Here is a 19,928-nt window from a genome sequence, read left to right on the forward strand (position 1 = left end):
TTAAAAAAACAAGCTAAATTTGAAAAGTGAAAAAGTGTTGATGTTTTAAAGCTATATCTAGCAAAATATCAAATACATTTGGTCATTAGAATGTGCAAAATTAAGCCCAATTGTTAGTAGATAAATCTGTTAATTTGTGAGTTCTAAGGTAGATACGATTTTGATATGGCATATTTTTGATTAGTTGATTTTAATTTACATATGCAACGTAGCTTTTTCTATATTTTGTTTTGCTGCAATATTATATTTGGGCCCCATTATTTCTTCAACAATTAAACACTTAAAAAAACAAGCTAAATTTGAAAAGTGAAAAAGTGTTGATATTTTAAAGTATCTCTAATCTTGATGTAAATGTGGCTACAGATGGAAGATCTATGAAAACTGTTTTCTAAACTAGCTGTTGCCAGATGATAGAAAAATAACAAATTTAAGTTAAACTTCTGGTGATATTTAGCAAATCATTAAGCATGATTATTTGTGATGCTTATGCAAAACAGGAATAAACATATAAATAACTTTTGTCTAGTTTAATTACTTTATTGGGTAAGTTTTAGATAGTGAAAAGTTTTACATGTCCACTCCATCAGATATAGTGTAGATGATTTCTATAAGGAACCTTCGATAGCTCAGCTGGTAGAGCGGAGGACTGTAGAGGAGTTTGGTACAGCAATCCTTAGGTCACTGGTTCAATTCCGGCTCGAAGGAAACAATTTTTTTTTATTATCTTAGATGGCCATTTATGTAATTTTACACATTCTAAACCATGCAAACCATGCAAAACATAAACCCTTCTCCTAATTATGTTAAAATAAACACTTTAACACATTTGAGGTAGTTGTGGCCGAGTGGTTAAGGCGATGGACTAGAAATCCATAGGGGTCTCCCCGTGTAGGTTCAAATCCTGCCGACTACGTGCAGATTGATGTTTTCTTTTTCTTCAAATTTTACCAAATCTTGCAGCTAGTGATGCTAAGAGTGAGAACAGGCATTAGTGCATCAAAATATTTGGGATGCCAGTCTGTTCTCTTTTTTATCTTTCACACATTTTCTTCCATTCATTGAGCCTAAGCCCAGTCACTCTTAGCAGCCACACTGATTACCTTTTATTTATTTGGAAATGCATATTCAATGTCAACATTGAAAGAAATGTTTGTATATCTAGCAAAATATCAAAGACATTTGGCACACTAGAAGGTGCAAAATTAAGATCAATTGTTAGGAGATTAATCTGTTAATCTGTGAGTTCTAAGGTAGATACAAGACAAATTGTGTTTTGATATGGCATATTTTTGATTAGTTGATTTTAATTTACATAAAGAAATTAGCTTTCCATATTTTGGTTTGCTGCAAGATTATATTTGGGCTCCATTATTTCTTGAACAATTAAACAGTTAAAAAAACAAGCTAAATTTGAAAAGTGAAAAAGTGTTGATGTTTTAAAGCTATATCTAGCAAAATATCAAATACATTTGGTCATTAGAATGTGCAAAATTAAGCCCAATTGTTAGTAGATAAATCTGTTAATTTGTGAGTTCTAAGGTAGATACGATTTTGATATGGCATATTTTTGATTAGTTGATTTTAATTTACATATGCAACGTAGCTTTTTCTATATTTTGTTTTGCTGCAATATTATATTTGGGCCCCATTATTTCTTCAACAATTAAACACTTAAAAAAACAAGCTAAATTTGAAAAGTGAAAAAGTGTTGATATTTTAAAGTATCTCTAATCTTGATGTAAATGTGGCTACAGATGGAAGATCTATGAAAACTGCTTTCTAAACTAGCTGTTGCCAGATGATAGAAAAATAACAAATTTAAGTTAAACTTCTGGTGATATTTAGCAAATCATTAAGCATGATTATTTGTGATGCTTATGCAAAACAGGAATAAACATATAAATAACTTTTGTCTAGTTTAATTACTTTATTGGGTAAGTTTTAGATAGTGAAAAGTTTTACATGTCCACTCCATCAGATATAGTGTAGATGATTTCTATAGGGAACCTTCGATAGCTCAGCTGGTAGAGCGGAGGACTGTAGAGGAGTTTGGTACAGCAATCCTTAGGTCACTGGTTCAATTCCGGCTCAAAGGAAACAATTTTTTTTTATTATCTTAGATGGCCATTTATGTAATTTTACACATTCTAAACCATGCAAACCATGCAAAACATAAACCCTTCTCCTAATTATGTTAAAATAAACACTTTAACACATGTGAGGTAGTTGTGGCCGAGTGGTTAAGGCGATGGACTAGAAATCCATTGGGGTCTCCCCGCGTAGGTTCAAATCCTGCCGACTACGTGCAGATTGATGTTTTCTTTTTCTTCAAATCTTGCAGCTAGTGATGCTAAGAGTGAGAACAGGCATTAGTGCATCAAAATATTTGGGATGCCAGTCTGTTCTCTTTTTTATCTTTCACACATTTTCTTCCATTCATTGAGCCTAAGCCCAGTCACTCTTAGCAGCCACACTGATTACCTTTTATTTATTTGGAAATGCATATTCAATGTCAACATTGAAAGAAATGTTTGTATATCTAGCAAAATATCAAAGACATTTGGCACACTAGAAGGTGCAAAATTAAGATCAATTGTTAGGAGATTAATCTGTTAATCTGTGAGTTCTAAGGTAGATACAAGACAAATTGTGTTTTGATATGGCATATTTTTGATTAGTTGATTTTAATTTACATAAAGAAATTAGCTTTCCATATTTTGGTTTGCTGCAAGATTATATTTGGGCTCCATTATTTCTTGAACAATTAAACAGTTAAAAAAACAAGCTAAATTTGAAAAGTGAAAAAGTGTTGATGTTTTAAAGCTATATCTAGCAAAATATCAAATACATTTGGTCATTAGAATGTGCAAAATTAAGCCCAATTGTTAGTAGATAAATCTGTTAATTTGTGAGTTCTAAGGTAGATACGATTTTGATATGGCATATTTTTGATTAGTTGATTTTAATTTACATATGCAACGTAGCTTTTTCTATATTTTGTTTTGCTGCAATATTATATTTGGGCCCCATTATTTCTTCAACAATTAAACACTTAAAAAAACAAGCTAAATTTGAAAAGTGAAAAAGTGTTGATATTTTAAAGTATCTCTAATCTTGATGTAAATGTGGCTACAGATGGAAGATCTATGAAAACTGCTTTCTAAACTAGCTGTTGCCAGATGATAGAAAAATAACAAATTTAAGTTAAACTTCTGGTGATATTTAGCAAATCATTAAGCATGATTATTTGTGATGCTTATGCAAAACAGGAATAAACATATAAATAACTTTTGTCTAGTTTAATTACTTTATTGGGTAAGTTTTAGATAGTGAAAAGTTTTACATGTCCACTCCATCAGATATAGTGTAGATGATTTCTATAGGGAACCTTCGATAGCTCAGCTGGTAGAGCGGAGGACTGTAGAGGAGTTTGGTACAGCAATCCTTAGGTCACTGGTTCAATTCCGGCTCAAAGGAAACAATTTTTTTTTATTATCTTAGATGGCCATTTATGTAATTTTACACATTCTAAACCATGCAAACCATGCAAAACATAAACCCTTCTCCTAATTATGTTAAAATAAACACTTTAACACATGTGAGGTAGTTGTGGCCGAGTGGTTAAGGCGATGGACTAGAAATCCATTGGGGTCTCCCCGCGTAGGTTCAAATCCTGCCGACTACGTGCAGATTGATGTTTTCTTTTTCTTCAAATCTTGCAGCTAGTGATGCTAAGAGTGAGAACAGGCATTAGTGCATCAAAATATTTGGGATGCCAGTCTGTTCTCTTTTTTATCTTTCACACATTTTCTTCCATTCATTGAGCCTAAGCCCAGTCACTCTTAGCAGCCACACTGATTACCTTTTATTTATTTGGAAATGCATATTCAATGTCAACATTGAAAGAAATGTTTGTATATCTAGCAAAATATCAAAGACATTTGGCACACTAGAAGGTGCAAAATTAAGATCAATTGTTAGGAGATTCATCTGTTAATCTGTGAGTTCTAAGGTAGATACAAGACAAATTGTGTTTTGATATGGCATATTTTTGATTAGTTGATTTTAATTTACATAAAGAAATTAGCTTTCCATATTTTGGTTTGCTGCAAGATTATATTTGGGCTCCATTATTTCTTGAACAATTAAACAGTTAAAAAAACAAGCTAAATTTGAAAAGTGAAAAAGTGTTGATGTTTTAAAGCTATATCTAGCAAAATATCAAATACATTTGGTCATTAGAATGTGCAAAATTAAGCCCAATTGTTAGTAGATAAATCTGTTAATTTGTGAGTTCTAAGGTAGATACGATTTTGATATGGCATATTTTTGATTAGTTGATTTTAATTTACATATGCAACGTAGCTTTTTCTATATTTTGTTTTGCTGCAATATTATATTTGGGCCCCATTATTTCTTCAACAATTAAACACTTAAAAAAACAAGCTAAATTTGAAAAGTGAAAAAGTGTTGATATTTTAAAGTATCTCTAATCTTGATGTAAATGTGGCTACAGATGGAAGATCTATGAAAACTGCTTTCTAAACTAGCTGTTGCCAGATGATAGAAAAATAACAAATTTAAGTTAAACTTCTGGTGATATTTAGCAAATCATTAAGCATGATTATTTGTGATGCTTATGCAAAACAGGAATAAACATATAAATAACTTTTGTCTAGTTTAATTACTTTATTGGGTAAGTTTTAGATAGTGAAAAGTTTTACATGTCCACTCCATCAGATATAGTGTAGATGATTTCTATAAGGAACCTTCGATAGCTCAGCTGGTAGAGCGGAGGACTGTAGAGGAGTTTGGTACAGCAATCCTTAGGTCGCTGGTTCAATTCCGGCTCAAAGGAAACAATTTTTTTTTATTATCTTAGATGGCATTTTATGTAATTTTACACATTCTAAACCATGCAAACCATGCAAAACATAAACCATTCTCCTAATTATGTTAAAATAAACACTTTAACACATGTGAGGTAGTTGTGGCCGAGTGGTTAAGGCGATGGACTAGAAATCCATTGGGGTCTCCCCGTGTAGGTTCAAATCCTGCCGACTACGTGCAGATTGATGTTTTCTTTTTCTTCAAATTTTACCAAATCTTGCAGCTAGTGATGCTAAGAGTGAGAACAGGCATTAGTGCATCAAAATATTTGGGATGCCAGTCTGTTCTCTCTTTTATCTTTCACACATTTTCTTCCATTCATTGAGCCTAAGCCCAGTCACTCTTAGCAGCCACACTGATTACCTTTTATTTATTTGGAAATGCATATTCAATGTCAACATTGAAAGAAATGTTTGTATATCTAGCAAAATATCAAAGACATTTGGCACACTAGAAGGTGCAAAATTAAGATCAATTGTTAGGAGATTCATCTGTTAATCTGTGAGTTCTAAGGTAGATACAAGACAAATTGTGTTTTGATATGGCATATTTTTGATTAGTTGATTTTAATTTACATAAAGAAATTAGCTTTCCATATTTTGGTTTGCTGCAAGATTATATTTGGGCTCCATTATTTCTTGAACAATTAAACAGTTAAAAAAACAAGCTAAATTTGAAAAGTGAAAAAGTGTTGATGTTTTAAAGCTATATCTAGCAAAATATCAAATACATTTGGTCATTAGAATGTGCAAAAATAAGCCCAATTGTTAGTAGATAAATCTGTTAATTTGTGAGTTCTAAGGTAGATACGATTTTGATATGGCATATTTTTGATTAGTTGATTTTAATTTACATATGCAACGTAGCTTTTTCTATATTTTGTTTTGCTGCAATATTATATTTGGGCCCCATTATTTCTTCAACAATTAAACACTTAAAAAAACAAGCTAAATTTGAAAAGTGAAAAAGTGTTGATATTTTAAAGTATCTCTAATCTTGATGTAAATGTGGCTACAGATGGAAGATCTATGAAAACTGCTTTCTAAACTAGCTGTTGCCAGATGATAGAAAAATAACAAATTTAAGTTAAACTTCTGGTGATATTTAGCAAATCATTAAGCATGATTATTTGTGATGCTTATGCAAAACAGGAATAAACATATAAATAACTTTTGTCTAGTTTAATTACTTTATTGGGTAAGTTTTAGATAGTGAAAAGTTTTACATGTCCACTCCATCAGATATAGTGTAGATGATTTCTATAAGGAACCTTCGATAGCTCAGCTGGTAGAGCGGAGGACTGTAGAGGAGTTTGGTACAGCAATCCTTAGGTCGCTGGTTCAATTCTGGCTCGAAGGAAACAATTTTTTTTATTACCTTAGATGGCCATTTATGTAATTTTACACATTCTAAACCATGCAAACCATGCAAAACATAAACCATTCTCCTAATTATGTTAAAATAAACACTTTAACACATGTGAGGTAGTTGTGGCCGAGTGGTTAAGGCGATGGACTAGAAATCCATTGGGGTCTCCCCGTGTAGGTTCAAATCCTGCCGACTACGTGCAGATTGATGTTTTCTTTTTCTTCAAATTTTACCAAATCTTGCAGCTAGTGATGCTAAGAGTGAGAACAGGCATTAGTGCATCAAAATATTTGGGATGCCAGTCTGTTCTCTTTTTTATCTTTCACACATTTTCTTCCATTCATTGAGCCTAAGCCCAGTCACTCTTAGCAGCCACACTGATTACCTTTTATTTATTTGGAAATGCATATTCAATGTCAACATTGAAAGAAATGTTTGTATATCTAGCAAAATATCAAAGACATTTGGCACACTAGAAGGTGCAAAATTAAGATCAATTGTTAGGAGATTAATCTGTTAATCTGTGAGTTCTAAGGTAGATACAAGACAAATTGTGTTTTGATATGGCATATTTTTGATTAGTTGATTTTAATTTACATAAAGAAATTAGCTTTCCATATTTTGGTTTGCTGCAAGATTATATTTGGGCTCCATTATTTCTTGAACAATTAAACAGTTAAAAAAACAAGCTAAATTTGAAAAGTGAAAAAGTGTTGATGTTTTAAAGCTATATCTAGCAAAATATCAAATACATTTGGTCATTAGAATGTGCAAAATTAAGCCCAATTGTTAGTAGATAAATCTGTTAATTTGTGAGTTCTAAGGTAGATACGATTTTGATATGGCATATTTTTGATTAGTTGATTTTAATTTACATATGCAACGTAGCTTTTTCTATATTTTGTTTTGCTGCAATATTATATTTGGGCCCCATTATTTCTTCAACAATTAAACACTTAAAAAAACAAGCTAAATTTGAAAAGTGAAAAAGTGTTGATATTTTAAAGTATCTCTAATCTTGATGTAAATGTGGCTACAGATGGAAGATCTATGAAAACTGCTGTCTAAACTAGCTGTTGCCAGATGATAGAAAAATAACAAATTTAAGTTAAACTTCTGGTGATATTTAGCAAATCATTAAGCATGATTATTTGTGATGCTTATGCAAAACAGGAATAAACATATAAATAACTTTTGTCTAGTTTAATTACTTTATTGGGTAAGTTTTAGATAGTGAAAAGTTTTGCATGTCCACTCCATCAGATATAGTGTAGATGATTTCTATAGGGAACCTTCGATAGCTCAGCTGGTAGAGCGGAGGACTGTAGAGGAGTTTGGTACAGCAATCCTTAGGTCGCTGGTTCAATTCCGGCTCGAAGGAAACAATTTTTTTTTATTATCTTAGATGGCCATTTATGTAATTTTACACATTCTAAACCATGCAAACCATGCAAAACATAAACCCTTCTCCTAATTATGTTAAAATAAACACTTTAACACATGTGAGGTAGTTGTGGCCGAGTGGTTAAGGCGATGGACTAGAAATCCATTGGGGTCTCCCCGCGTAGGTTCAAAACCTGCCGACTACGTGCAGATTGATGTTTTCTTTTTCTTCAAATCTTGCAGCTAGTGATGCTAAGAGTGAGAACAGGCATTAGTGCATCAAAATATTTGGGATGCCAGTCTGTTCTCTTTTTTATCTTTCACACATTTTCTTCCATTCATTGAGCCTAAGCCCAGTCACTCTTAGCAGCCACACTGATTACCTTTTATTTATTTGGAAATGCATATTCAATGTCAACATTGAAAGAAATGTTTGTATATCTAGCAAAATATCAAAGACATTTGGCACACTAGAAGGTGCAAAATTAAGATCAATTGTTAGGAGATTAATCTGTTAATCTGTGAGTTCTAAGGTAGATACAAGACAAATTGTGTTTTGATATGGCATATTTTTGATTAGTTGATTTTAATTTACATAAAGAAATTAGCTTTCCATATTTTGGTTTGCTGCAAGATTATATTTGGGCTCCATTATTTCTTGAACAATTAAACAGTTAAAAAAACAAGCTAAATTTGAAAAGTGAAAAAGTGTTGATGTTTTAAAGCTATATCTAGCAAAATATCAAATACATTTGGTCATTAGAATGTGCAAAATTAAGCCCAATTGTTAGTAGATAAATCTGTTAATTTGTGAGTTCTAAGGTAGATACGATTTTGATATGGCATATTTTTGATTAGTTGATTTTAATTTACATATGCAACGTAGCTTTTTCTATATTTTGTTTTGCTGCAATATTATATTTGGGCCCCATTATTTCTTCAACAATTAAACACTTAAAAAAACAAGCTAAATTTGAAAAGTGAAAAAGTGTTGATATTTTAAAGTATCTCTAATCTTGATGTAAATGTGGCTACAGATGGAAGATCTATGAAAACTGCTTTCTAAACTAGCTGTTGCCAGATGATAGAAAAATAACAAATTTAAGTTAAACTTCTGGTGATATTTAGCAAATCATTAAGCATGATTATTTGTGATGCTTATGCAAAACAGGAATAAACATATAAATAACTTTTGTCTAGTTTAATTACTTTATTGGGTAAGTTTTAGATAGTGAAAAGTTTTACATGTCCACTCCATCAGATATAGTGTAGATGATTTCTATAAGGAACCTTCGATAGCTCAGCTGGTAGAGCGGAGGACTGTAGAGGAGTTTGGTACAATTCCGCTGGTTCAATTCCGGCTCGAAGGAAACAATTTTTTTTTATTATCTTAGATGGCATTTTATGTAATTTTACACATTCTAAACCATGCAAACCATGCAAAACATAAACCATTCTCCTAATTATGTTAAAATAAACACTTTAACACATGTGAGGTAGTTGTGGCCGAGTGGTTAAGGCGATGGACTAGAAATCCATTGGGGTCTCCCCGTGTAGGTTCAAATCCTGCCGACTACGTGCAGATTGATGTTTTCTTTTTCTTCAAATTTTACCAAATCTTGCAGCTAGTGATGCTAAGAGTGAGAACAGGCATTAGTGCATCAAAATATTTGGGATGCCAGTCTGTTCTCTCTTTTATCTTTCACACATTTTCTTCCATTCATTGAGCCTAAGCCCAGTCACTCTTAGCAGCCACACTGATTACCTTTTATTTATTTGGAAATGCATATTCAATGTCAACATTGAAAGAAATGTTTGTATATCTAGCAAAATATCAAAGACATTTGGCACACTAGAAGGTGCAAAATTAAGATCAATTGTTAGGAGATTCATCTGTTAATCTGTGAGTTCTAAGGTAGATACAAGACAAATTGTGTTTTGATATGGCATATTTTTGATTAGTTGATTTTAATTTACATAAAGAAATTAGCTTTCCATATTTTGGTTTGCTGCAAGATTATATTTGGGCTCCATTATTTCTTGAACAATTAAACAGTTAAAAAAACAAGCTAAATTTGAAAAGTGAAAAAGTGTTGATGTTTTAAAGCTATATCTAGCAAAATATCAAATACATTTGGTCATTAGAATGTGCAAAAATAAGCCCAATTGTTAGTAGATAAATCTGTTAATTTGTGAGTTCTAAGGTAGATACGATTTTGATATGGCATATTTTTGATTAGTTGATTTTAATTTACATATGCAACGTAGCTTTTTCTATATTTTGTTTTGCTGCAATATTATATTTGGGCCCCATTATTTCTTCAACAATTAAACACTTAAAAAAACAAGCTAAATTTGAAAAGTGAAAAAGTGTTGATATTTTAAAGTATCTCTAATCTTGATGTAAATGTGGCTACAGATGGAAGATCTATGAAAACTGCTTTCTAAACTAGCTGTTGCCAGATGATAGAAAAATAACAAATTTAAGTTAAACTTCTGGTGATATTTAGCAAATCATTAAGCATGATTATTTGTGATGCTTATGCAAAACAGGAATAAACATATAAATAACTTTTGTCTAGTTTAATTACTTTATTGGGTAAGTTTTAGATAGTGAAAAGTTTTGCATGTCCACTCCATCAGATATAGTGTAGATGATTTCTATAGGGAACCTTCGATAGCTCAGCTGGTAGAGCGGAGGACTGTAGAGGAGTTTGGTACAGCAATCCCTAGGTCGCTGGTTCAATTCCGGCTCAAAGGAAACAATTTTTTTTTATTATCTTAGATGGCCATTTATGTAATTTTACACATTCTAAACCATGCAAACCATGCAAAACATAAACCCTTCTCCTAATTATGTTAAAATAAACACTTTAACACATGTGAGGTAGTTGTGGCCGAGTGGTTAAGGTGATGGACTAGAAATCCATTGGGGTCTCCCCGCGTAGGTTCAAAACCTGCCGACTACGTGCAGATTGATGTTTTCTTTTTCTTCAAATCTTGCAGCTAGTGATGCTAAGAGTGAGAACAGGCATTAGTGCATCAAAATATTTGGGATGCCAGTCTGTTCTCTTTTTTATCTTTCACACATTTTCTTCCATTCATTGAGCCTAAGCCCAGTCACTCTTAGCAGCCACACTGATTACCTTTTATTTATTTGGAAATGCATATTCAATGTCAACATTGAAAGAAATGTTTGTATATCTAGCAAAATATCAAAGACATTTGGCACACTAGAAGGTGCAAAATTAAGATCAATTGTTAGGAGATTAATCTGTTAATCTGTGAGTTCTAAGGTAGATACAAGACAAATTGTGTTTTGATATGGCATATTTTTGATTAGTTGATTTTAATTTACATAAAGAAATTAGCTTTCCATATTTTGGTTTGCTGCAAGATTATATTTGGGCTCCATTATTTCTTGAACAATTAAACAGTTAAAAAAACAAGCTAAATTTGAAAAGTGAAAAAGTGTTGATGTTTTAAAGCTATATCTAGCAAAATATCAAATACATTTGGTCATTAGAATGTGCAAAATTAAGCCCAATTGTTAGTAGATAAATCTGTTAATTTGTGAGTTCTAAGGTAGATACGATTTTGATATGGCATATTTTTGATTAGTTGATTTTAATTTACATATGCAACGTAGCTTTTTCTATATTTTGTTTTGCTGCAATATTATATTTGGGCCCCATTATTTCTTCAACAATTAAACACTTAAAAAAACAAGCTAAATTTGAAAAGTGAAAAAGTGTTGATATTTTAAAGTATCTCTAATCTTGATGTAAATGTGGCTACAGATGGAAGATCTATGAAAACTGCTTTCTAAACTAGCTGTTGCCAGATGATAGAAAAATAACAAATTTAAGTTAAACTTCTGGTGATATTTAGCAAATCATTAAGCATGATTATTTGTGATGCTTATGCAAAACAGGAATAAACATATAAATAACTTTTGTCTAGTTTAATTACTTTATTGGGTAAGTTTTAGATAGTGAAAAGTTTTACATGTCCACTCCATCAGATATAGTGTAGATGATTTCTATAGGGAACCTTCGATAGCTCAGCTGGTAGAGCGGAGGACTGTAGAGGAGTTTGGTACAGCAATCCTTAGGTCGCTGGTTCAATTCCGGCTCGAAGGAAACAATTTTTTTTTATTATCTTAGATGGCCATTTATGTAATTTTACACATTCTAAACCATGCAAACCATGCAAAACATAAACCCTTCTCCTAATTATGTTAAAATAAACACTTTAACACATGTGAGGTAGTTGTGGCCGAGTGGTTAAGGCGATGGACTAGAAATCCATTGGGGTCTCCCCGCGTAGGTTCAAATCCTGCCGACTACGTGCAGATTGATGTTTTCTTTTTCTTCAAATTTTACCAAATCTTGCAGCTAGTGATGCTAAGAGTGAGAACAGGCATTAGTGCATCAAAATATTTGGGATGCCAGTCTGTTCTCTTTTTTATCTTTCACACATTTTCTTCCATTCATTGAGCCTAAGCCCAGTCACTCTTAGCAGCCACACTGATTACCTTTTATTTATTTGGAAATGCATATTCAATGTCAACATTGAAAGAAATGTTTGTATATCTAGCAAAATATCAAAGACATTTGGCACACTAGAAGGTGCAAAATTAAGATCAATTGTTAGGAGATTAATCTGTTAATCTGTGAGTTCTAAGGTAGATACAAGACAAATTGTGTTTTGATATGGCATATTTTTGATTAGTTGATTTTAATTTACATAAAGAAATTAGCTTTCCATATTTTGGTTTGCTGCAAGATTATATTTGGGCTCCATTATTTCTTGAACAATTAAACAGTTAAAAAAACAAGCTAAATTTGAAAAGTGAAAAAGTGTTGATGTTTTAAAGCTATATCTAGCAAAATATCAAATACATTTGGTCATTAGAATGTGCAAAATTAAGCCCAATTGTTAGTAGATAAATCTGTTAATTTGTGAGTTCTAAGGTAGATACGATTTTGATATGGCATATTTTTGATTAGTTGATTTTAATTTACATATGCAACGTAGCTTTTTCTATATTTTGTTTTGCTGCAATATTATATTTGGGCCCCATTATTTCTTCAACAATTAAACACTTAAAAAAACAAGCTAAATTTGAAAAGTGAAAAAGTGTTGATATTTTAAAGTATCTCTAATCTTGATGTAAATGTGGCTACAGATGGAAGATCTATGAAAACTGCTGTCTAAACTAGCTGTTGCCAGATGATAGAAAAATAACAAATTTAAGTTAAACTTCTGGTGATATTTAGCAAATCATTAAGCATGATTATTTGTGATGCTTATGCAAAACAGGAATAAACATATAAATAACTTTTGTCTAGTTTAATTACTTTATTGGGTAAGTTTTAGATAGTGAAAAGTTTTGCATGTCCACTCCATCAGATATAGTGTAGATGATTTCTATAGGGAACCTTCGATAGCTCAGCTGGTAGAGCGGAGGACTGTAGAGGAGTTTGGTACAGCAATCCTTAGGTCGCTGGTTCAATTCCGGCTCGAAGGAAACAATTTTTTTTTATTATCTTAGATGGCCATTTATGTAATTTTACACATTCTAAACCATGCAAACCATGCAAAACATAAACCCTTCTCCTAATTATGTTAAAATAAACACTTTAACACATGTGAGGTAGTTGTGGCCGAGTGGTTAAGGCGATGGACTAGAAATCCATTGGGGTCTCCCCGCGTAGGTTCAAAACCTGCCGACTACGTGCAGATTGATGTTTTCTTTTTCTTCAAATCTTGCAGCTAGTGATGCTAAGAGTGAGAACAGGCATTAGTGCATCAAAATATTTGGGATGCCAGTCTGTTCTCTTTTTTATCTTTCACACATTTTCTTCCATTCATTGAGCCTAAGCCCAGTCACTCTTAGCAGCCACACTGATTACCTTTTATTTATTTGGAAATGCATATTCAATGTCAACATTGAAAGAAATGTTTGTATATCTAGCAAAATATCAAAGACATTTGGCACACTAGAAGGTGCAAAATTAAGATCAATTGTTAGGAGATTAATCTGTTAATCTGTGAGTTCTAAGGTAGATACAAGACAAATTGTGTTTTGATATGGCATATTTTTGATTAGTTGATTTTAATTTACATAAAGAAATTAGCTTTCCATATTTTGGTTTGCTGCAAGATTATATTTGGGCTCCATTATTTCTTGAACAATTAAACAGTTAAAAAAACAAGCTAAATTTGAAAAGTGAAAAAGTGTTGATGTTTTAAAGCTATATCTAGCAAAATATCAAATACATTTGGTCATTAGAATGTGCAAAATTAAGCCCAATTGTTAGTAGATAAATCTGTTAATTTGTGAGTTCTAAGGTAGATACGATTTTGATATGGCATATTTTTGATTAGTTGATTTTAATTTACATATGCAACGTAGCTTTTTCTATATTTTGTTTTGCTGCAATATTATATTTGGGCCCCATTATTTCTTCAACAATTAAACACTTAAAAAAACAAGCTAAATTTGAAAAGTGAAAAAGTGTTGATATTTTAAAGTATCTCTAATCTTGATGTAAATGTGGCTACAGATGGAAGATCTATGAAAACTGCTGTCTAAACTAGCTGTTGCCAGATGATAGAAAAATAACAAATTTAAGTTAAACTTCTGGTGATATTTAGCAAATCATTAAGCATGATTATTTGTGATGCTTATGCAAAACAGGAATAAACATATAAATAACTTTTGTCTAGTTTAATTACTTTATTGGGTAAGTTTTAGATAGTGAAAAGTTTTGCATGTCCACTCCATCAGATATAGTGTAGATGATTTCTATAGGGAACCTTCGATAGCTCAGCTGGTAGAGCGGAGGACTGTAGAGGAGTTTGGTACAGCAATCCCTAGGTCGCTGGTTCAATTCCGGCTCAAAGGAAACAATTTTTTTTTATTATCTTAGATGGCCATTTATGTAATTTTACACATTCTAAACCATGCAAACCATGCAAAACATAAACCCTTCTCCTAATTATGTTAAAATAAACACTTTAACACATGTGAGGTAGTTGTGGCCGAGTGGTTAAGGCGATGGACTAGAAATCCATTGGGGTCTCCCCGCGTAGGTTCAAAACCTGCCGACTACGTGCAGATTGATGTTTTCTTTTTCTTCAAATCTTGCAGCTAGTGATGCTAAGAGTGAGAACAGGCATTAGTGCATCAAAATATTTGGGATGCCAGTCTGTTCTCTTTTTTATCTTTCACACATTTTCTTCCATTCATTGAGCCTAAGCCCAGTCACTCTTAGCAGCCACACTGATTACCTTTTATTTATTTGGAAATGCATATTCAATGTCAACATTGAAAGAAATGTTTGTATATCTAGCAAAATATCAAAGACATTTGGCACACTAGAAGGTGCAAAATTAAGATCAATTGTTAGGAGATTAATCTGTTAATCTGTGAGTTCTAAGGTAGATACAAGACAAATTGTGTTTTGATATGGCATATTTTTGATTAGTTGATTTTAATTTACATAAAGAAATTAGCTTTCCATATTTTGGTTTGCTGCAAGATTATATTTGGGCTCCATTATTTCTTGAACAATTAAACAGTTAAAAAAACAAGCTAAATTTGAAAAGTGAAAAAGTGTTGATGTTTTAAAGCTATATCTAGCAAAATATCAAATACATTTGGTCATTAGAATGTGCAAAATTAAGCCCAATTGTTAGTAGATAAATCTGTTAATTTGTGAGTTCTAAGGTAGATACGATTTTGATATGGCATATTTTTGATTAGTTGATTTTAATTTACATATGCAACGTAGCTTTTTCTATATTTTGTTTTGCTGCAATATTATATTTGGGCCCCATTATTTCTTCAACAATTAAACACTTAAAAAAACAAGCTAAATTTGAAAAGTGAAAAAGTGTTGATATTTTAAAGTATCTCTAATCTTGATGTAAATGTGGCTACAGATGGAAGATCTATGAAAACTGCTTTCTAAACTAGCTGTTGCCAGATGATAGAAAAATAACAAATTTAAGTTAAACTTCTGGTGATATTTAGCAAATCATTAAGCATGATTATTTGTGATGCTTATGCAAAACAGGAATAAACATATAAATAACTTTTGTCTAGTTTAATTACTTTATTGGGTAAGTTTTAGATAGTGAAAAGTTTTACATGTCCACTCCATCAGATATAGTGTAGATGATTTCTATAGGGAACCTTCGATAGCTCAGCTGGTAGAGCGGAGGACTGTAGAGGAGTTTGGTACAGCAATCCTTAGGTCGCTGGTTCAATTCCGGCTCGAAGGAAACAATTTTTTTTTATTATCTTAGATGGCCATTTATGTAATTTTACACATTCTAAACCATGCAAACCATGCAAAACATAAACCCTTCTCCTAATTATGTTAAAATAAACACTTTAACACATGTGAGGTAGTTGTGGCCGAGTGGTTAAGGCGATGGACTAGAAATCCATTGGGGTCTCCCCGCGTAGGTTCAAATCCTGCCGACTACGTGCAGATTGATGTTTTCTTTTTCTTCAAATTTTACCAAATCTTGCAGCTAGTGATGCTAAGAGTGAGAACAGGCATTAGTGCATCAAAATATTTGGGATGCCAGTCTGTTCTCTTTTTTATCTTTCACACATTTTCTTCCATTCATTGAGCCTAAGCCCAGTCACTCTTAGCAGCCACACTGATTACCTTTTATTTATTTGGAAATGCATATTCAATGTCAACATTGAAAGAAATGTTTGTATATCTAGCAAAATATCAAAGACATTTGGCACACTAGAAGGTGCAAAATTAAGATCAATTGTTAGGAGATTAATCTGTTAATCTGTGAGTTCTAAGGTAGATACAAGACAAATTGTGTTTTGATATGGCATATTTTTGATTAGTTGATTTTAATTTACATAAAGAAATTAGCTTTCCATATTTTGGTTTGCTGCAAGATTATATTTGGGCTCCATTATTTCTTGAACAATTAAACAGTTAAAAAAACAAGCTAAATTTGAAAAGTGAAAAAGTGTTGATGTTTTAAAGCTATATCTAGCAAAATATCAAATACATTTGGTCATTAGAATGTGCAAAATTAAGCCCAATTGTTAGTAGATAAATCTGTTAATTTGTGAGTTCTAAGGTAGATACGATTTTGATATGGCATATTTTTGATTAGTTGATTTTAATTTACATATGCAACGTAGCTTTTTCTATATTTTGTTTTGCTGCAATATTATATTTGGGCCCCATTATTTCTTCAACAATTAAACACTTAAAAAAACAAGCTAAATTTGAAAAGTGAAAAAGTGTTGATATTTTAAAGTATCTCTAATCTTGATGTAAATGTGGCTACAGATGGAAGATCTATGAAAACTGCTGTCTAAACTAGCTGTTGCCAGATGATAGAAAAATAACAAATTTAAGTTAAACTTCTGGTGATATTTAGCAAATCATTAAGCATGATTATTTGTGATGCTTATGCAAAACAGGAATAAACATATAAATAACTTTTGTCTAGTTTAATTACTTTATTGGGTAAGTTTTAGATAGTGAAAAGTTTTGCATGTCCACTCCATCAGATATAGTGTAGATGATTTCTATAGGGAACCTTCGATAGCTCAGCTGGTAGAGCGGAGGACTGTAGAGGAGTTTGGTACAGCAATCCTTAGGTCGCTGGTTCAATTCCGGCTCGAAGGAAACAATTTTTTTTTATTATCTTAGATGGCCATTTATGTAATTTTACACATTCTAAACCATGCAAACCATGCAAAACATAAACCCTTCTCCTAATTATGTTAAAATAAACACTTTAACACATGTGAGGTAGTTGTGGCCGAGTGGTTAAGGCGATGGACTAGAAATCCATTGGGGTCTCCCCGCGTAGGTTCAAAACCTGCCGACTACGTGCAGATTGATGTTTTCTTTTTCTTCAAATCTTGCAGCTAGTGATGCTAAGAGTGAGAACAGGCATTAGTGCATCAAAATATTTGGGATGCCAGTCTGTTCTCTTTTTTATCTTTCACACATTTTCTTCCATTCATTGAGCCTAAGCCCAGTCACTCTTAGCAGCCACACTGATTACCTTTTATTTATTTGGAAATGCATATTCAATGTCAACATTGAAAGAAATGTTTGTATATCTAGCAAAATATCAAAGACATTTGGCACACTAGAAGGTGCAAAATTAAGATCAATTGTTAGGAGATTAATCTGTTAATCTGTGAGTTCTAAGGTAGATACAAGACAAATTGTGTTTTGATATGGCATATTTTTGATTAGTTGATTTTAATTTACATAAAGAAATTAGCTTTCCATATTTTGGTTTGCTGCAAGATTATATTTGGGCTCCATTATTTCTTGAACAATTAAACAGTTAAAAAAACAAGCTAAATTTGAAAAGTGAAAAAGTGTTGATGTTTTAAAGCTATATCTAGCAAAATATCAAATACATTTGGTCATTAGAATGTGCAAAATTAAGCCCAATTGTTAGTAGATAAATCTGTTAATTTGTGAGTTCTAAGGTAGATACGATTTTGATATGGCATATTTTTGATTAGTTGATTTTAATTTACATATGCAACGTAGCTTTTTCTATATTTTGTTTTGCTGCAATATTATATTTGGGCCCCATTATTTCTTCAACAATTAAACACTTAAAAAAACAAGCTAAATTTGAAAAGTGAAAAAGTGTTGATATTTTAAAGTATCTCTAATCTTGATGTAAATGTGGCTACAGATGGAAGATCTATGAAAACTGCTTTCTAAACTAGCTGTTGCCAGATGATAGAAAAATAACAAATTTAAGTTAAACTTCTGGTGATATTTAGCAAATCATTAAGCATGATTATTTGTGATGCTTATGCAAAACAGGAATAAACATATAAATAACTTTTGTCTAGTTTAATTACTTTATTGGGTAAGTTTTAGATAGTGAAAAGTTTTACATGTCCACTCCATCAGATATAGTGTAGATGATTTCTATAGGGAACCTTCGATAGCTCAGCTGGTAGAGCGGAGGACTGTAGAGGAGTTTGGTACAGCAATCCTTAGGTCGCTGGTTCAATTCTGGCTCGAAGGAAACAATTTTTTTTTATTACCTTAGATGGCCATTTATGTAATTTTACACATTCTAAACCATGCAAACCATGCAAAACATAAACCATTCTCCTAATTATGTTAAAATAAACACTTTAACACATGTGAGGTAGTTGTGGCCGAGTGGTTAAGGCGATGGACTAGAAATCCATTGGGGTCTCCCTGTGTAGGTTCAAATCCTGCCGACTACGTGCAGATTGATGTTTTCTTTTTCTTCAAATTTTACCAAATCTTGCAGCTAGTGATGCTAAGAGTGAGAACAGGCATTAGTGCATCAAAATATTTGGGATGCCAGTCTGTTCTCTTTTTTATCTTTCACACATTTTCTTCCATTCATTGAGCCTAAGCCCAGTCACTCTTAGCAGCCACACTGATTACCTTTTATTTATTTGGAAATGCATATTCAATGTCAACATTGAAAGAAATGTTTGTATATCTAGCAAAATATCAAAGACATTTGGCACACTAGAAGGTGCAAAATTAAGATCAATTGTTAGGAGATTAATCTGTTAATCTGTGAGTTCTAAGGTAGATACAAGACAAATTGTGTTTTGATATGGCATATTTTTGATTAGTTGATTTTAATTTACATAAAGAAATTAGCTTTCCATATTTTGGTTTGCTGCAAGATTATATTTGGGCTCCATTATTTCTTGAACAATTAAACAGTTAAAAAAACAAGCTAAATTTGAAAAGTGAAAAAGTGTTGATGTTTTAAAGCTATATCTAGCAAAATATCAAATACATTTGGTCATTAGAATGTGCAAAATTAAGCCCAATTGTTAGTAGATAAATCTGTTAATTTGTGAGTTCTAAGGTAGATACGATTTTGATATGGCATATTTTTGATTAGTTGATTTTAATTTACATATGCAACGTAGCTTTTTCTATATTTTGTTTTGCTGCAATATTATATTTGGGCCCCATTATTTCTTCAACAATTAAACACTTAAAAAAACAAGCTAAATTTGAAAAGTGAAAAAGTGTTGATATTTTAAAGTATCTCTAATCTTGATGTAAATGTGGCTACAGATGGAAGATCTATGAAAACTGCTGTCTAAACTAGCTGTTGCCAGATGATAGAAAAATAACAAATTTAAGTTAAACTTCTGGTGATATTTAGCAAATCATTAAGCATGATTATTTGTGATGCTTATGCAAAACAGGAATAAACATATAAATAACTTTTGTCTAGTTTAATTA

General features: G+C 31.9%; 27 non-coding genes across 27 annotated transcripts; all 27 read left to right on the forward strand.

Moving 5' to 3' along the window:
* The first annotated feature begins 615 nt into the window (after window positions 1–615).
* Window positions 616–705, forward strand: TRNAY-GUA (transfer RNA tyrosine (anticodon GUA)). Its single transcript is given in 2 exon segments — window positions 616–652; window positions 670–705. It is a non-coding gene; the product is annotated as a tRNA-Tyr (tRNA).
* Window positions 706–831: 126 nt separating this feature from the next.
* Window positions 832–913, forward strand: TRNAS-AGA (transfer RNA serine (anticodon AGA)). The gene has a single exon. It is a non-coding gene; the product is annotated as a tRNA-Ser (tRNA).
* A 1,093-nt stretch (window positions 914–2,006) lies between these two features.
* TRNAY-GUA (transfer RNA tyrosine (anticodon GUA)) lies at window positions 2,007–2,096 on the forward strand. The gene is given in 2 exon segments: window positions 2,007–2,043; window positions 2,061–2,096. It is a non-coding gene; the product is annotated as a tRNA-Tyr (tRNA).
* Window positions 2,097–2,222: 126 nt separating this feature from the next.
* TRNAS-AGA (transfer RNA serine (anticodon AGA)) lies at window positions 2,223–2,304 on the forward strand. Its single transcript has one exon. It is a non-coding gene; the product is annotated as a tRNA-Ser (tRNA).
* Window positions 2,305–3,387: 1,083 nt separating this feature from the next.
* On the forward strand, window positions 3,388–3,477 carry TRNAY-GUA (transfer RNA tyrosine (anticodon GUA)). The gene is given in 2 exon segments: window positions 3,388–3,424; window positions 3,442–3,477. It is a non-coding gene; the product is annotated as a tRNA-Tyr (tRNA).
* Window positions 3,478–3,603: 126 nt separating this feature from the next.
* On the forward strand, window positions 3,604–3,685 carry TRNAS-AGA (transfer RNA serine (anticodon AGA)). The gene has a single exon. It is a non-coding gene; the product is annotated as a tRNA-Ser (tRNA).
* A 1,083-nt stretch (window positions 3,686–4,768) lies between these two features.
* On the forward strand, window positions 4,769–4,858 carry TRNAY-GUA (transfer RNA tyrosine (anticodon GUA)). The gene is given in 2 exon segments: window positions 4,769–4,805; window positions 4,823–4,858. It is a non-coding gene; the product is annotated as a tRNA-Tyr (tRNA).
* Window positions 4,859–4,984: 126 nt separating this feature from the next.
* On the forward strand, window positions 4,985–5,066 carry TRNAS-AGA (transfer RNA serine (anticodon AGA)). The gene has a single exon. It is a non-coding gene; the product is annotated as a tRNA-Ser (tRNA).
* A 1,093-nt stretch (window positions 5,067–6,159) lies between these two features.
* On the forward strand, window positions 6,160–6,249 carry TRNAY-GUA (transfer RNA tyrosine (anticodon GUA)). Its single transcript is given in 2 exon segments — window positions 6,160–6,196; window positions 6,214–6,249. It is a non-coding gene; the product is annotated as a tRNA-Tyr (tRNA).
* Window positions 6,250–6,374: 125 nt separating this feature from the next.
* Window positions 6,375–6,456, forward strand: TRNAS-AGA (transfer RNA serine (anticodon AGA)). The gene has a single exon. It is a non-coding gene; the product is annotated as a tRNA-Ser (tRNA).
* Window positions 6,457–7,549: 1,093 nt separating this feature from the next.
* Window positions 7,550–7,639, forward strand: TRNAY-GUA (transfer RNA tyrosine (anticodon GUA)). The gene is given in 2 exon segments: window positions 7,550–7,586; window positions 7,604–7,639. It is a non-coding gene; the product is annotated as a tRNA-Tyr (tRNA).
* Window positions 7,640–7,765: 126 nt separating this feature from the next.
* Window positions 7,766–7,847, forward strand: TRNAS-AGA (transfer RNA serine (anticodon AGA)). Its single transcript has one exon. It is a non-coding gene; the product is annotated as a tRNA-Ser (tRNA).
* Window positions 7,848–9,137: 1,290 nt separating this feature from the next.
* Window positions 9,138–9,219, forward strand: TRNAS-AGA (transfer RNA serine (anticodon AGA)). The gene has a single exon. It is a non-coding gene; the product is annotated as a tRNA-Ser (tRNA).
* Window positions 9,220–10,312: 1,093 nt separating this feature from the next.
* Window positions 10,313–10,402, forward strand: TRNAY-GUA (transfer RNA tyrosine (anticodon GUA)). Its single transcript is given in 2 exon segments — window positions 10,313–10,349; window positions 10,367–10,402. It is a non-coding gene; the product is annotated as a tRNA-Tyr (tRNA).
* A 126-nt stretch (window positions 10,403–10,528) lies between these two features.
* TRNAS-AGA (transfer RNA serine (anticodon AGA)) lies at window positions 10,529–10,610 on the forward strand. The gene has a single exon. It is a non-coding gene; the product is annotated as a tRNA-Ser (tRNA).
* Window positions 10,611–11,693: 1,083 nt separating this feature from the next.
* On the forward strand, window positions 11,694–11,783 carry TRNAY-GUA (transfer RNA tyrosine (anticodon GUA)). Its single transcript is given in 2 exon segments — window positions 11,694–11,730; window positions 11,748–11,783. It is a non-coding gene; the product is annotated as a tRNA-Tyr (tRNA).
* A 126-nt stretch (window positions 11,784–11,909) lies between these two features.
* Window positions 11,910–11,991, forward strand: TRNAS-AGA (transfer RNA serine (anticodon AGA)). The gene has a single exon. It is a non-coding gene; the product is annotated as a tRNA-Ser (tRNA).
* Window positions 11,992–13,084: 1,093 nt separating this feature from the next.
* Window positions 13,085–13,174, forward strand: TRNAY-GUA (transfer RNA tyrosine (anticodon GUA)). The gene is given in 2 exon segments: window positions 13,085–13,121; window positions 13,139–13,174. It is a non-coding gene; the product is annotated as a tRNA-Tyr (tRNA).
* A 126-nt stretch (window positions 13,175–13,300) lies between these two features.
* TRNAS-AGA (transfer RNA serine (anticodon AGA)) lies at window positions 13,301–13,382 on the forward strand. The gene has a single exon. It is a non-coding gene; the product is annotated as a tRNA-Ser (tRNA).
* A 1,083-nt stretch (window positions 13,383–14,465) lies between these two features.
* Window positions 14,466–14,555, forward strand: TRNAY-GUA (transfer RNA tyrosine (anticodon GUA)). The gene is given in 2 exon segments: window positions 14,466–14,502; window positions 14,520–14,555. It is a non-coding gene; the product is annotated as a tRNA-Tyr (tRNA).
* Window positions 14,556–14,681: 126 nt separating this feature from the next.
* TRNAS-AGA (transfer RNA serine (anticodon AGA)) lies at window positions 14,682–14,763 on the forward strand. The gene has a single exon. It is a non-coding gene; the product is annotated as a tRNA-Ser (tRNA).
* A 1,083-nt stretch (window positions 14,764–15,846) lies between these two features.
* Window positions 15,847–15,936, forward strand: TRNAY-GUA (transfer RNA tyrosine (anticodon GUA)). Its single transcript is given in 2 exon segments — window positions 15,847–15,883; window positions 15,901–15,936. It is a non-coding gene; the product is annotated as a tRNA-Tyr (tRNA).
* Window positions 15,937–16,062: 126 nt separating this feature from the next.
* Window positions 16,063–16,144, forward strand: TRNAS-AGA (transfer RNA serine (anticodon AGA)). The gene has a single exon. It is a non-coding gene; the product is annotated as a tRNA-Ser (tRNA).
* Window positions 16,145–17,237: 1,093 nt separating this feature from the next.
* On the forward strand, window positions 17,238–17,327 carry TRNAY-GUA (transfer RNA tyrosine (anticodon GUA)). The gene is given in 2 exon segments: window positions 17,238–17,274; window positions 17,292–17,327. It is a non-coding gene; the product is annotated as a tRNA-Tyr (tRNA).
* Window positions 17,328–17,453: 126 nt separating this feature from the next.
* TRNAS-AGA (transfer RNA serine (anticodon AGA)) lies at window positions 17,454–17,535 on the forward strand. The gene has a single exon. It is a non-coding gene; the product is annotated as a tRNA-Ser (tRNA).
* Window positions 17,536–18,618: 1,083 nt separating this feature from the next.
* On the forward strand, window positions 18,619–18,708 carry TRNAY-GUA (transfer RNA tyrosine (anticodon GUA)). Its single transcript is given in 2 exon segments — window positions 18,619–18,655; window positions 18,673–18,708. It is a non-coding gene; the product is annotated as a tRNA-Tyr (tRNA).
* Window positions 18,709–18,834: 126 nt separating this feature from the next.
* TRNAS-AGA (transfer RNA serine (anticodon AGA)) lies at window positions 18,835–18,916 on the forward strand. Its single transcript has one exon. It is a non-coding gene; the product is annotated as a tRNA-Ser (tRNA).
* The last annotated feature ends 1,012 nt before the right edge of the window (window positions 18,917–19,928 follow it).

Source organism: Taudactylus pleione, unplaced genomic scaffold, assembly GCF_031769625.1.
Source record: "Taudactylus pleione unplaced genomic scaffold, aTauple2 ptg000050l, whole genome shotgun sequence".
Lineage (NCBI taxonomy): Eukaryota > Metazoa > Chordata > Amphibia > Anura > Myobatrachidae > Taudactylus > Taudactylus pleione.